A 12,857-nucleotide genomic window follows, 5' to 3' on the forward strand; every position below is an offset into this window, starting at 1 on the left:
TCTACTGGTGAGAAATTGTCCTCTAATTGTTAGCCTAAGTCTCTTCCTGCTGGTTTATATCTGTCTGGTTTTGTGTCAATATCACCTATTACCCTAAATAATTTAGTCCCTGTCATGCACACACATTTATTCCCGAATGACTTAGAGGTAATTCTATCTCCTACTTACACTTGGTTTTGCTGAGCTCCACAAGTCAAATGCAGTCAAGCCAATTCTCTCATGCAATAGATGGATGCTCCATTCTTCTGATCATGACTTTTTCTGTCCTTGGTTTGGTGTGACCTTGTCCTTGTGGAGTATGCCTGCTTCCATGATGTCTTCCCAGGACTTTGCAACAACATTAGTACTTAAATCACACTGGAAATTCCTGAGCGACTCACAACACAAGGACTAAGCACCTTGGAAATCTAAGGCTGAGGTGTCTCTAAGGGACTTCTACCCCATCTCTATACTCTCACTCCCATCTCCTACAGCAAAACGGGCAAAACTGGCAGATGCCTTGGAAAATTTAAGTCTAAGGTTACACAAGAAAATCAACAGCAAAATCAGAAATAAATTTCAAATAAGTCATCTACTAAACCCACATTGATAGAAATATCAAACAGGAGTATCTAAAGCAGCAACAAATCATGATAAGTAGCTAAAACCCAGAAGTTGTCATCACCATGTCTGGATAGAATTTTGACAAGTACTCAGATAGATTTTCTCTGTCTCCTTTTTCCACAGAAAGTTGATATTTTGAACAGAAATTCTCAAGTTAAAAGATACACATCAATTTTTAGTTCTAGCAAAAAAAACCCCAAACAAACTAGACACAGAAAGCAGATGCTTTGAAGCTTTTCCTCATGTAAAATCTATGCCTTTAGCATAGAGTTGGTTCAAAAAATTTCCAACCAGCTCTAAATAGTAAAGGTAGATATGGTTCCCAGTGGAGGCCAACTACAGATGCATGTTAACATCTGTTCATCTGAGGGTGTACAAATCCTTCAAAAACAAAAAAGGCTTCTCTTCAGTTGTGTGCTGCCACCAAGCATTATAGAGAAAACAACTTTAAAGTTCATCTAAAAAAAAAAAAAAAAAGAAGAGGCTGTATAGTATTTAAATAAAAAATATAAGTTTTGTAAGGTATGCTTTTTGCATGTAGCACCCAGTCCTATAAATTGAGTGAGCCTCCATGCTGTACTAAAATGAAAAGCAACCCTTCTGTCATTTTCAAAATCAACTGCATCTTTAAGAAAATCAGAGAATAGCTCTAAGGAAACCTAGGGGATCTCATAGAATATATTTCAGAAAATCCAAGAGACACAGAAGACTTGACTTGCAGAAAGGCTCAGCGCAGCTGATCTCAAGACAGATATATATTATTTAACAGCAACTACGAGGCATCTACTTAAAAAAACAGTCCCCACCAGGAACAGCTTTCAGAAGGCCAACACAAAATTGGCAGTGATTAGAAAGTCCATTCTGCCCATGGGATGAGGGACTGGGCTGCTGGCAGGAAGAGCAGAGCAGCAAGGAAAGCTGCTTCCTATCTCAGAAGCTGCTGCAGTCACAAGTGGAAAGAGATACCCGAAAGCAGGGGGAGAGAGAGAAGCAGGTGGTTGTCAACCTGAAAGAAGGATTAAGGTATTGAAGGAAAGCTCTCCTCCAGGTCAAAGGCTTGAGTAATTATCTGCCAACTTTGATTTCTGCACAATGGTAGAGTAGTTGCTGTAGCAGAAAAGCGAATAATGACAGTTACACCAAAATGAAAGAAAACAGACCAAATACCAAGCAACAAGTTGATGTTTCCTTTTCCCTATGTATCAATGTATTTAATCAATGTATTTTAAAAGATGATTGTCTTTTAATATTCCTTCATTTCAAAAATACATGGGAAGAGCAGGGAGAAATTCTGTCATGTTACTTTGTGTAGCATAGTTTTAAAGTAAAGTCAGAAAAGTGGCATGGGAAAGAAAACGGCCTGAAAAAAACAAAACATTTAAATAACAGTTCCCTCTAAAACAATGAGGACAACAGAGCAATTTGAGTTCAGGGAAGTTTTTCCACCTGATTCAGTGCAACAGCAAGAGAGGTCTAAGGCTCAGTCCTGGAAATCTAAATGGTGTGAAATCACTCTCAAAAGCAGATAATTTAGTACTTGTTTAGGGTGACTGGGCAGTAAGTTATGTCATTGCACAGTTGTGCACATAAGCCCAAAGAAACCAAGGTGAGTGAAGACAGCACAGTCTCATCCCAAGAAAGGAGCATTGCTGCAACACTCAGTGCCTCACAAAACACAAACACTCATCTCCAGAAATCCTTAACCTCACATAAACTACTTGGTTATGAATCTCAAAATAACAAAAATTCATTACACTTTTGAATTACTCTGTCAGATTATTAAACATTGTGTTCATGATATAGTAAGTAAGAAACGGGCATTTTAAAAGAGCAGATCTTAAAAGTGTGATTTTTCTTTTTAAATATCTGTGCCAAAAGTTACATTTGAAATTAAGGCAGTTGTCCACTAAATTGATCTTAATCAATTTAAATGAAAAAAAAAAAAACCTAAAGTAATATCATTATGCCAAAGTTCTACAGAAAGCCCAGCCACTGGACAAGTTTGGACAAGTTGGTCAGTTTTGGACAAGTATGGCTGCTTCCCTAGCTGCAAAGAGCACATTTTCTTCATCTCAGTTTATATTCCATTTCACTCAGTTCAGTATTTGATTTGTTCAAGTTTAGAAACTCATGAGGAGCTGAGATGCAGGAGTGTGTRTTTTGTCTCCTCCAACTGATGAGAACTGCCCAACGTAACGATTTAAGCAATTAAAGCCACTAGTCCAGAGACAACTTACCAAGCTTTAAAATACAAGATAGGCTTTACCTTGCCTAGTAAATTTTATAACCTTTAGTTAGCAAATAAAATGTCTTTATAAAGCTACTGCTTTGCAGTTGTACTTCATCATTTATACCAACAGAACTTCATTTGATTGTTATGGTGAATTGACCAGTAGTACCTGGCTAATCTGGAATTTTTTTTTTCCAGTAGATCCGCAGGAAACACACTGGACCACTATCCAGCTTTTGATTCTACATATGAAATTCTAATTTTGAGTATCACTAAGTACCAGGGTCACTGTGCCATCAGGTATCACTGATTGACCTGATCTTGCATCCTGAAGTTCAGTAACTACCTGAGCTTCAAATACAACCTCTAGGAAGAGACACATTTTGGGGGGAAAATATATCCAAAACAATAATAATAAAAAAACACATACAAAAATAACTTGCAAGRTGGTAGAATTTATGGAAACAGTAGTTCACCAGTTCCTGTCAGTGCAGATTTCTAAGGCCAATACTTGGACAAAATAATGAAGAACAGCAAAGCCCAGTCCCCAGGTTTGTCCGCTTGCCAAACCCCAGCCCTGCACAGACCCAGCCTCATGGTTTTTCTCTACAACTGAGCTTTTCAAATTGCCCACATTCTACCCCACACTTCGTCCCTGTAGTTCCAGCTGGCTGGTCCTCAGTAAATCCCAGGTTCAGAGGGGTCCAGGTTTTACTATTGGCTAGTCACGAGCTGATACTTAGGTTGTCTGAACAGACCCCATCTGACAGCCTTATTAACACAAATGGTTTTTATTCTGCATGCCTGGGTAAGCCATGGGCACATGCCTGCAAGATCAAGGCCCTGGTCATTAATAATTTCTKCAATCATTTCACCTAGAAGCCACACTCTGTCTACACAGAAATCTTTCCGGGAATCTGGTAAAAAGATTGATGAAAATTAAACATCTACTTAGTGAAGCTGAAGTAACCAATATATGATTAATACTTTCCAATTATATTTCAGTACAGTACATTGCTGAGTTTGTTATTACCTGCACTCTTAACACTCCATCTGCAGTGTTAAATCCATCTGTTGCTGAAAATATGACTGTATCTTCAAGGGTTTCTGAATCATCATGCTGGTACCTTTTAACATAATTATAATGAAGAGCGATATTCATTATCCAGCGGAAATTAGAAACCTATAAATATGAGGGGAGGGGACCAAAGGAGAACTAAGGTCTAGCATTGCCCACTTCTACAATTGATCATGTTGGCTGCTCCCACTTAAAATATTGCTCTGGATTCTGATAAGCACAGATCTTTTTCCACTGTTTGTACTGTTTCTCTGATTCCTCCCATGGGAACCTGATCTGTGATCTTTATTCTGTAAGGCAACASAAGTGGATTCGTGGTAGTCATCAGTCTACACAAGGGCATGGGGGCAGAAGAAAAATATACGGAGTGTTTATCACAGCAGAAGTTTGGGGCAGGAAAGAAAATGCAGGAAAATCCTCATGCATATAAGAAGAAATGGCTGTCCTAAGCCTGGGACACATCTTATCACATGGATTTCCACCTATTTTAGATGGCAAGAGAAAGAAGATCCACCCTTTCTACCTTTGGACAGTACTTAGAGGATGCTGTTTCTAAATGCTCAATAAAACTGGCAGAATAAATGTGCAATATTTTCATGCTTGTATCTTAGATGCTAAGTGATTTAAAATGTCTTTAATTCAGCTACTTTAAATGCATATGCAGATAACAGGAGCAAAAATCTATGCCACAGACTCCTCCACTCGAGATTTTCCTGATCTCTGGTCCCTTGGATTTCTTTTCTTCTCCTACATTAGGATTCCACCTCACTAAATTAGAATACTTCTTTCYAAAACAGTTTTTTAAGAATATGTGTGTTATCAGACACTGTTACACATTTATAGATGCAATATAGGCTCTGTTTTGCCCCAAGTCCCACAACAGGATGTCTGTTCTTTAAAATCAGAGTAGTTTTCAGCAACAGAGATTTTTAAAGAAAGATGACAAATATGACAAATGCAACAAATGCATGAGCTTATAAGCCTGTAAGTCCTGAAGACCTATAGAAACGTATCTCCTTGCACCCCAGCAACTCCATGCAGCTCAGTGAGCCCATACGGAGGTTGTTTCTTAAGGTGCATTTGAAACTCATCATATTTGGTGCAGGACTGTTACCATTCAACAGCATCCAATGTTGAAGGACCTGGAATTTTCCTCTGTTTTTAGTTGATTGGTAAAAATCTGAAATAGTGATAAARTTCAAAGGTAAACCAGTTTGCTTTTAGGGAGTTTTTTGTTTGTTTTTAAATCTGTGATTTTCAAGAGGTGGGGTGATGTTCTCCATGCCTGGCCTAAGCAGGCAACGAAGGCTACTGTCTGCTCTTTGGAACTGAAAGAGGCCCCTTGAAGCTAAGCAAGAGCAGTGCAGCGTGTGCTTTTAGAACCAAAGCACTGCCCCTCCACCCAAATCCTACCCTACTCAATATACAGGAATATTATTTATATTATTTATGTTATTTTTGTCCCTCTTGYCTGTCTTACAGGTCCAGGCTCTTTGTCTTTGCATTGCAGCAACTTCATAGCAGAATAACAGCAATCCAAATAAACCACATTCTTATTTTTGGAACTTATGCTTCTCYATAGAGTGCAGTTTAAGAGAGACTGATTCATCAGGCAAAAAGGGACTTGGGGAAAAACAACATTTACTGAGTTTCTCAGTAGATCCAAAGGCTCTGATATTCCCTATTTTAGAGCTTAATAGGACTGTCCAAACTCTACCTGGCATAAATAACTGCTATTTCTATTTCTCTGATGAAAAGCTTGCACTAAAAAGGATGTAGTCCATTTCGCAGGACTAAAATTTGATGAAAAATCATTCAGACTACCAGCTGAGCCATAGTATTTTTGACCTGCCACCATGAATCAAAGCAGCAAACAGAAAACTGGTTTAACAATATATTTCTTTCCATCATATTACTCATAAAACTAAGTCAATTACACTGAGTAAAAACTGGAGATAAAGTACTGTTTAGTTCATCTCTCTCAGCCTCTGACTTCTGCAACTAGCACTTTCTTAATCTGCCTGCCTCAGAAAAGTCTTTTACTCCTGTATCCCCACACTGTCATCTTCCAGGATTCCAAAATACCAGGACAGCATGGGGCCCCTGGAAAACATCAGGCTATTATTATCAGAGATGAGTGGCTCCCTCGGTCCTATCCCTGCACACCTCTCCGCTACACAATATTCTTCTTTCTCCATCTCCTTTGAAGGCTAGGTCATCTTTAAGAATATGGCTCTTAGATGTTTACTTGAGTATCTAAAAGATTAGGAGCTTTTTTAGCTATCAGATTAAATGACCTTATCTGAGTCCTTGAAAAATCTCCTCTCCAAAACATTAGTGAAATATGGCCATACAGAAGACCCCTTTGCAAAGTCTTTGATAAAGATATCTTAAAATACAAACCAAATTATTTTCACAAATCTGCCATTTTCCTTTTCTCTCTCCAGTCCTCTTAATTCTAGTCCCTCAGCAGCCTCATTTACCATACAACCAGGGACAATAACTCTTACACACCTTAAGCTGGTATAGGTAACTTACTCCCGCCCTCAGAAATGCTAGTCAGTCATCATACTATAAATATATCCTATCTGGCCCTCCAGGAATGAATTTCCTGATAATATCTACGGGACTCGTTGGCTTGATTATTTTGAAGAGCATATAATCATCAGTTCAATCAAAGTCACAAGACATCATACATGCCTTTTGGCAAGGAGCAYTTCCCTTTCTGCAGGCTTAAAAGTAATACTGTTCACCAGGATTGGAAAGCTGTCACCTTTAGGCAGGAGGTTAATGGGAAACTACCAAGACTGTGCCTTCCATCAAATATCCTTAAATCAGTGTATGTGGTTCTGCCACTATCATCATGCTGGGAACAGACAACTGCATCCTTGATGTATTTAACTGTGCACTTCAAGCTTTTATCTCCTGTTATATAAATGAAGGAAGAATCTTACCATGTGCTCCATCAACATAAATTATCAATAGCATTTTCACATGTAAGCAGATACGACACAAGACTTCTGTTCACTGCGTAAAGGCTGGACTTAAAACCAACAGGAGCTTTTTTATTCACTTCAGTGAACTTTAGATCAGGTTCCAAAGCAGTGACATGATTATTTTTTCAGCCTCAGATACACACTGGACTGCTCACAGTAACCATCCTTCTGCATACTCTCACTGTAGATATTGCAAAACGTAAGAAAATCCCTCTTATTTCCAAAAGATCTTCTGTTATTTTTTTCCAGAATACATGAAACTGATATCAAATCTTTCTTAGGAAAACTACGGAAACAGGTTTTGCAGGAGACAGCATGCTTACATTTTGCAGGCATTGGATTGCATCCCATAGTTTAACTCACACCTGATACAACATACCCTGCACTGTGCTCCATCCATGTTGGGGATCTTCCAACACCAAGGGCTGGACAGCATCCAGGTTATCTACAACAATCTGTAGAGGACCCAAAGTAATAGAATGCAACTGTCTTTTTAACAGGAAAAGTCAAATAAACATATCCTTACAATTTATTAACTAAGATTAATCATTAACCATTAATTAAGATTGACCATTAGGATTTGTACACAAAGAGGCATTCAGAAAAATACAACATATGAAATGTTCTCTCATGTTCAATTTAAGCAGTCCATTCAGGGAAGGGATGTTTTATAATTTTTATTTGAGCCTGGAAGAACTATCCTGTTAACACACCAGTAAACACTAAGTCTAATTCCACAACAACGTATTKTATCAAGGGAATTCTTGCAGGGGTCAGAGCTGTGGCAGGCCTGGGAATATATCACCTTTCTCAATTTAGCCAGTGTGTTTGCTGCGTATCAGAACTGTACCAGCTTTAGGTCGTTCTAAACCAAGATGTGAACAGAATGATTTGACCTGTGAGGTATAAATATAGATTCAAGAACACAAAAAGACAAAAAAAATGTGTGCAGCCAGCCCCTAAATTGGCAGATTTCAACGCATATATACATATATACATATATATATATTCATTTCTATGTTGCTTATTAGCAGAATTAACAACAATAGAGGATGTCCAAGTGACATCCTCCACAACAGTGTCTGTCCAAGGTATGGTTAAAATTGCTCAACAGGCATCACACAGGGCTGTAACYTCACTATCCTAAAATGCCAATGTACTCTAACTGTACCCGTAACAACATATTACCATGCACTCGGAAGGCCTATAAACCCACACGCTGAAATAAAATGGCATTCAATCCATCAAACCCATGTTCCATGCAACTTAGGAACACCAGTCTTTGCATTTCTTACTGAAAAACTAAGTGCAAGGGCAGAACTGCTCCTGAAGACATTATCAATTGCTTGAAATACAGTCGAGCCAAAGAAGCAGTCCAGTCACTCACTGGCCAGACTTTCCCACACGATTTTTATTGGTTAAAATAAACCCTTGAAAACTTCAAAATCCCAACTCTCCTAATTCATTTGGAAAATTCAGATTTTGATTGGGCAATACACATTTTCAAAATTCACTAAAGTGACCTTGTTTGTCCTAAAAAGTGAATGTAGCTATTTGTTGAGATTCACTTACCATGTAGAAGTTAAGCTAACCTTTCACCCTACTTTTTAAAATTATATAAATTCAAAGACAAATTGCAGGTACTTTCTAATCACATTTCTACTAGCAGACAGTGATTGTGACAGACCACCAGTTCCTACATACATCTTAGTCATGGCACAAGCCCAGGTACTGGAGAAGCTACAATATCCCACTCATTCCCAACAGCGCAACACCAGCCAATAAATCAATATAGTTTAGGTGCTAGGCTAGGAAGCCTTTACTACTTTTTGAGAGAAATATTGATTAGATGTCAAACATCCAATACCTGCTCTCACTTGAAATTGTCTGTTTTTCTTAATCTCCAATTTCTAGCTGGATGGGGTTGCTATCTTCTTCAGGTGATGGAAGACCTTGGAGTTGGTATCATAGACCTATATCCAGAAAATATTCAGTCTGTCTTTACCCTGTGTATTTCTTTTGACCCTGGATGGAAGGGCTTCTTACTAGGACAATGTAGTTCAGTTTGACTAACTAAGGGAAACATCTTGCGAAGAGCTTTACTTACATTTAAAGAAGTAACATGTCAATTACTGCTAAATCATCCTCTGATGGGCCACTCCGACACAAAGATTTCATTTAGACAACAAACAGTTCTCAATAACATCCCCCTAATCAGAGGAGGAGGAAGCAATGTAAGTCAAAATTGAGACTTCAAAATGAGAATAACTTTATGCAGTGTTCTACAGAGAGTCTGTACAGAGAGGAAGCAGTTAGGTTTGTGTTTTCAAGCTCATGAAACCAGTTCTAGTAAACCTCACCTGTATTAGTAGAAGACCAAAAGCCTTATAGAGAAAAAAAATCAACAGAGGTTAAAATATTTTATCCTGAAAGAAAAATATTTTATTCTGAAAGAAAAATCACTAAGAAAATACTGCTTCTCAAAACTGTATCTCCTACCCATCCCAGTTTCTCTGCTTTTTGTAATGAAGCTTTGCCTCAAGGGAGGCCCTCACCAAGGCAGTTTTGATGTGWAAATTTTCAGCTAATATTACTACAGTGCATATCCACAGTGCTGCACACAGGATAAGTGAATTCCTAGAATTCCTTCCTATGATATTTTGACTGAGAACAGATTTGAGCACAGTCAATTCTATTATTTTTGTCCCACAACTCAGTGATGCGCATTTTTGTAAAATGAGTTAATATCCCCTTTGGAGACTTAGAAAGGTATAAAAAAATCTAATCCTTACTGAATTAGTCCTCACTGTGTACATTTTTCTAATATATCCAGAGTGTAAATACCCTTAGCAAATGTTATCTTTAAAGAACTCTTATGTGAATGTGACTACTTGCATGGCTGGCAAAAGATTGTACTGTCTAAGGAGAATTCTGCAATTGTTTTATGACCCAGAAACTGCTTGCACATTATTTTAGCCCTGAGGATTTACTATTGCTCTGTAAAGAAACCTGCAAGATGTAAAMCAAAACTAGATGGAAGGGTAAAAAAACCCACAAACTCTTGTTAAAATTCTATGTAACATTTTTAGAATAGCTTGAGATTAAAAAGTAAGCTTCTCCCAACACATATAGTTTGTTTTAAAATTAGTCACTTTTCCTTCTGCTCATATTTTTCAGATGGTCAGGTGAACATCTCCTTTGCCACTGTTATTTGTCTAAAGCTGTTAAGCAGAATCTCCAAAAACCTGGTCCTCACAGTGAAGACTGTACCTGGCCCAGGACCTCTGTATGCAAAAGTCATGATGCTTCTGCCTGCCCTGTTAGATGTTCAAGCAACTCGGCAGCCTCCTAAGACATTTGTCCAAAGCAAGTAATAGGTTGCTTGGGTTCCTGATCTGCATGTGAAGAACAAGCATCYCTACAATGGCAGCCAGTCCAGTAAACCTGAAAGCAAAGGATTTACTGTACACAAGATCAAGAAATAGCCTTTCCTTTGATCCTTTGTACAGTAGGCTATGAATGAATGCATTCAGAGCCCGACTTCAGCACATTCTGAAATATTCATGGGGGCAGCCAAGAACAATACACTGCACATTCATTAGAGAGCAGGTTCTCTGCTAGGGTAAGGCACAATGCTACTTTGTTGATTTCAGTGGGAAAACAACAGTTTACACAAGCTAAGAATTCAACCTTTCTGCACACTGAGCTCTCCTCTTTAAGCTGTACTTTAATACACATCTGTAAGCCAGATAATAAACACTTCAGATAAGACACTGGGTGGCTTTGAGAGCTCTGCACACTCTCCCAAGCATTCAGTTGCACAGTAGAGGCCAGAACCCAATACCAATTGTATCTTAATAGCAACTGATGGTTAAAAGTGCCAAAATCACCCAAATTTGGATACTTTTTTCTTTTTCTTTTTTTTTTTTCTCCTGTTGTCTTTTAAAGTCTTTGCCTATTTTATTCTACAGTACTTGAATGGAAACTTACACCCCACGTTTGAGACAGGTTTCCATACACCAATACACTGTACCGAAACGGGGAACGTCAGTAGGACATTTCTTCCACCTGCTAATTGAATGGGCAGTTACCTGCGGCCTTCCCCACAGCAGGAAATGTCTATGAGCCTACCTCTCATTCAGGCCTGGCTTACCTCAGTATTAAAACAGCATCTGCAAATTACTGCCCTTTTAAAAGGAATCATTCACATAGCCTAAGCACTTGCATTTTTAAATTGTATGAATGTCACAGACTAGTGCATCTACCCAGGCACGAAAAAATTTATTGAAGGATTTCTGTGACCATTGTGTAAGGTAKAATTATGGACTGCTCTTTTCTTAATAACTACCACAAATAACAGCCAAGCATTTCAGAGGAACATGAGAAATCAGGTAGCTGACAACTTCCAATAGCGGTCAAGCTCTTCAAAGTTCTAGATAACAACTATGATCATCCCTCCACCTCAGTATTAAAATACAAAAGGAAGCATTCCCTCATGCTTCCCAAAATGTTCTTGATTGTTCCAACACAACCTATTGTGCTTAAAAGTCATGTCCTGTTATTACAGTGAGATYTCACCTGTAAATTCTCAGCCTCACCCAGCCTTCTTTCAAATGTGGTCCACCACTGTGAGCAGACTTGATTCCACTGGGCAAGAATCCACAGTCAGGTTCTAGTAAGATAAATGGCACTAAGAAGCTAGTAAAGAAAAAGAATATTATTATATAACCCATCAAATCCCACAGCAGTGACTCAGGGGTCACCTGAAATTTTGTTCACTTAACTACTGCAGGCTTGAGTGTACCTGTGGTTTTTGGACAAATTCTCTTGCTGAAGGGCAAAATAACCTCAAAAACATGTTGGGTTTAATATAACAACTTCAACATTCTAGCTTTATTCAATCATTTGCATAATAATAATTTACAGTAGGAAATAAAGAGAAATATTGCTTTTGTAAAGTTCTTATATTATGGACTAGAGTATTAATGCTGTTGGGTACATGAAACCCGGTGCAACCATGGAAACCATTACACAGGATCCATTTGGGCTCCAAATCTGAAATGTGGCCTATAGTTGCTATGAGAAGATTTAGCACACATCTCTCATCAGTTCCTATTAGAAAGTGATACTTAGGTTCAAATGTATATTTGTCTACACTTCATGCCAGCATACAGCTATTTGTGGAATGGTGGCTTAGGAGAGGCTTTAGAAATTTGAAAGCATACCTTTCAGATTTAAATGGAAAATCAGATATTATCACAGCAAAAAAGGGATTATTTGTGACACTTTGGCTGATTATCTTCCCATGTTCTCAGAAGATATGAAAGGGTATCACAAATGTAACCAGGAGACATTAAAGATCAATTTGTATTCTARGAATATGTAAATACCCCGTTCAAAGCCATCTTCAATCAAGACCAGCTGCGGACAACCTGCATGAATCGGCCATAAACAATCCACCTAGAATCTGGATTAAAAAATATATACAGTTTGTATATAAACTTATATAATTATATATATATATATTTAAATGCAAAATTCAAAGAATCCTTAACTTTTCTGCAATCTTGTACCTTCAACATCAAAACTGTAACTGTCCTTTAATCTGTATTTTTATAATCGGAAAAAAGAAATTATGAACAACTATGTGGCAAACAAACTTGTAGAGTTACGATAATAAAAAACTTGAAATCAAACAAGATTTCKGTAAGGTTTATGAACTCTCATGGTTCAACCTCTGAGAAATGTGGATTAGGAAAAAAATTCCCTATGAAGAACATGCAACGTACCTTACAAAAATCTTTGCACTTTCATTTAAAGTGACTGTTGTTGGTCACAGTCTGAGACGATATATTCAATCTTTTGGCAGAAACTTGTGTGAAAACAGCTATTTTCAAACATGTAACAAACCAGGTGAGAAAAGCATAATTTCTTCTTAAGTAATAACCAT

The 12,857-nt window shown here is 37.9% G+C and overlaps 1 long non-coding RNA gene across 2 annotated transcripts; it reads right to left on the minus strand.

Moving 5' to 3' along the window:
- Window positions 1-3,877: 3,877 nt before the first annotated feature.
- LOC112948488 lies at window positions 3,878-12,365 on the minus strand. 2 transcript variants are annotated; one of them, XR_003249639.1, is made up of 4 exons: window positions 12,298-12,365; window positions 11,486-11,579; window positions 7,287-7,362; window positions 3,878-3,960 (listed from the first exon to the last, which is right to left on the minus strand). It is a non-coding gene; the product is annotated as an uncharacterized LOC112948488 (long non-coding RNA). The 2 variants fall into 2 exon arrangements; XR_003249640.1 differs by lacking the exon at window positions 12,298-12,365 and having other exon boundaries at window positions 11,486-11,598.
- Between the last annotated feature and the right edge of the window lie 492 nt (window positions 12,366-12,857).

This window comes from Nothoprocta perdicaria, unplaced genomic scaffold (assembly GCF_003342845.1).
Source record: "Nothoprocta perdicaria isolate Ctin4 unplaced genomic scaffold, notPer1 scaffold_262, whole genome shotgun sequence".
Taxonomy (NCBI): domain Eukaryota; kingdom Metazoa; phylum Chordata; class Aves; order Tinamiformes; family Tinamidae; genus Nothoprocta; species Nothoprocta perdicaria.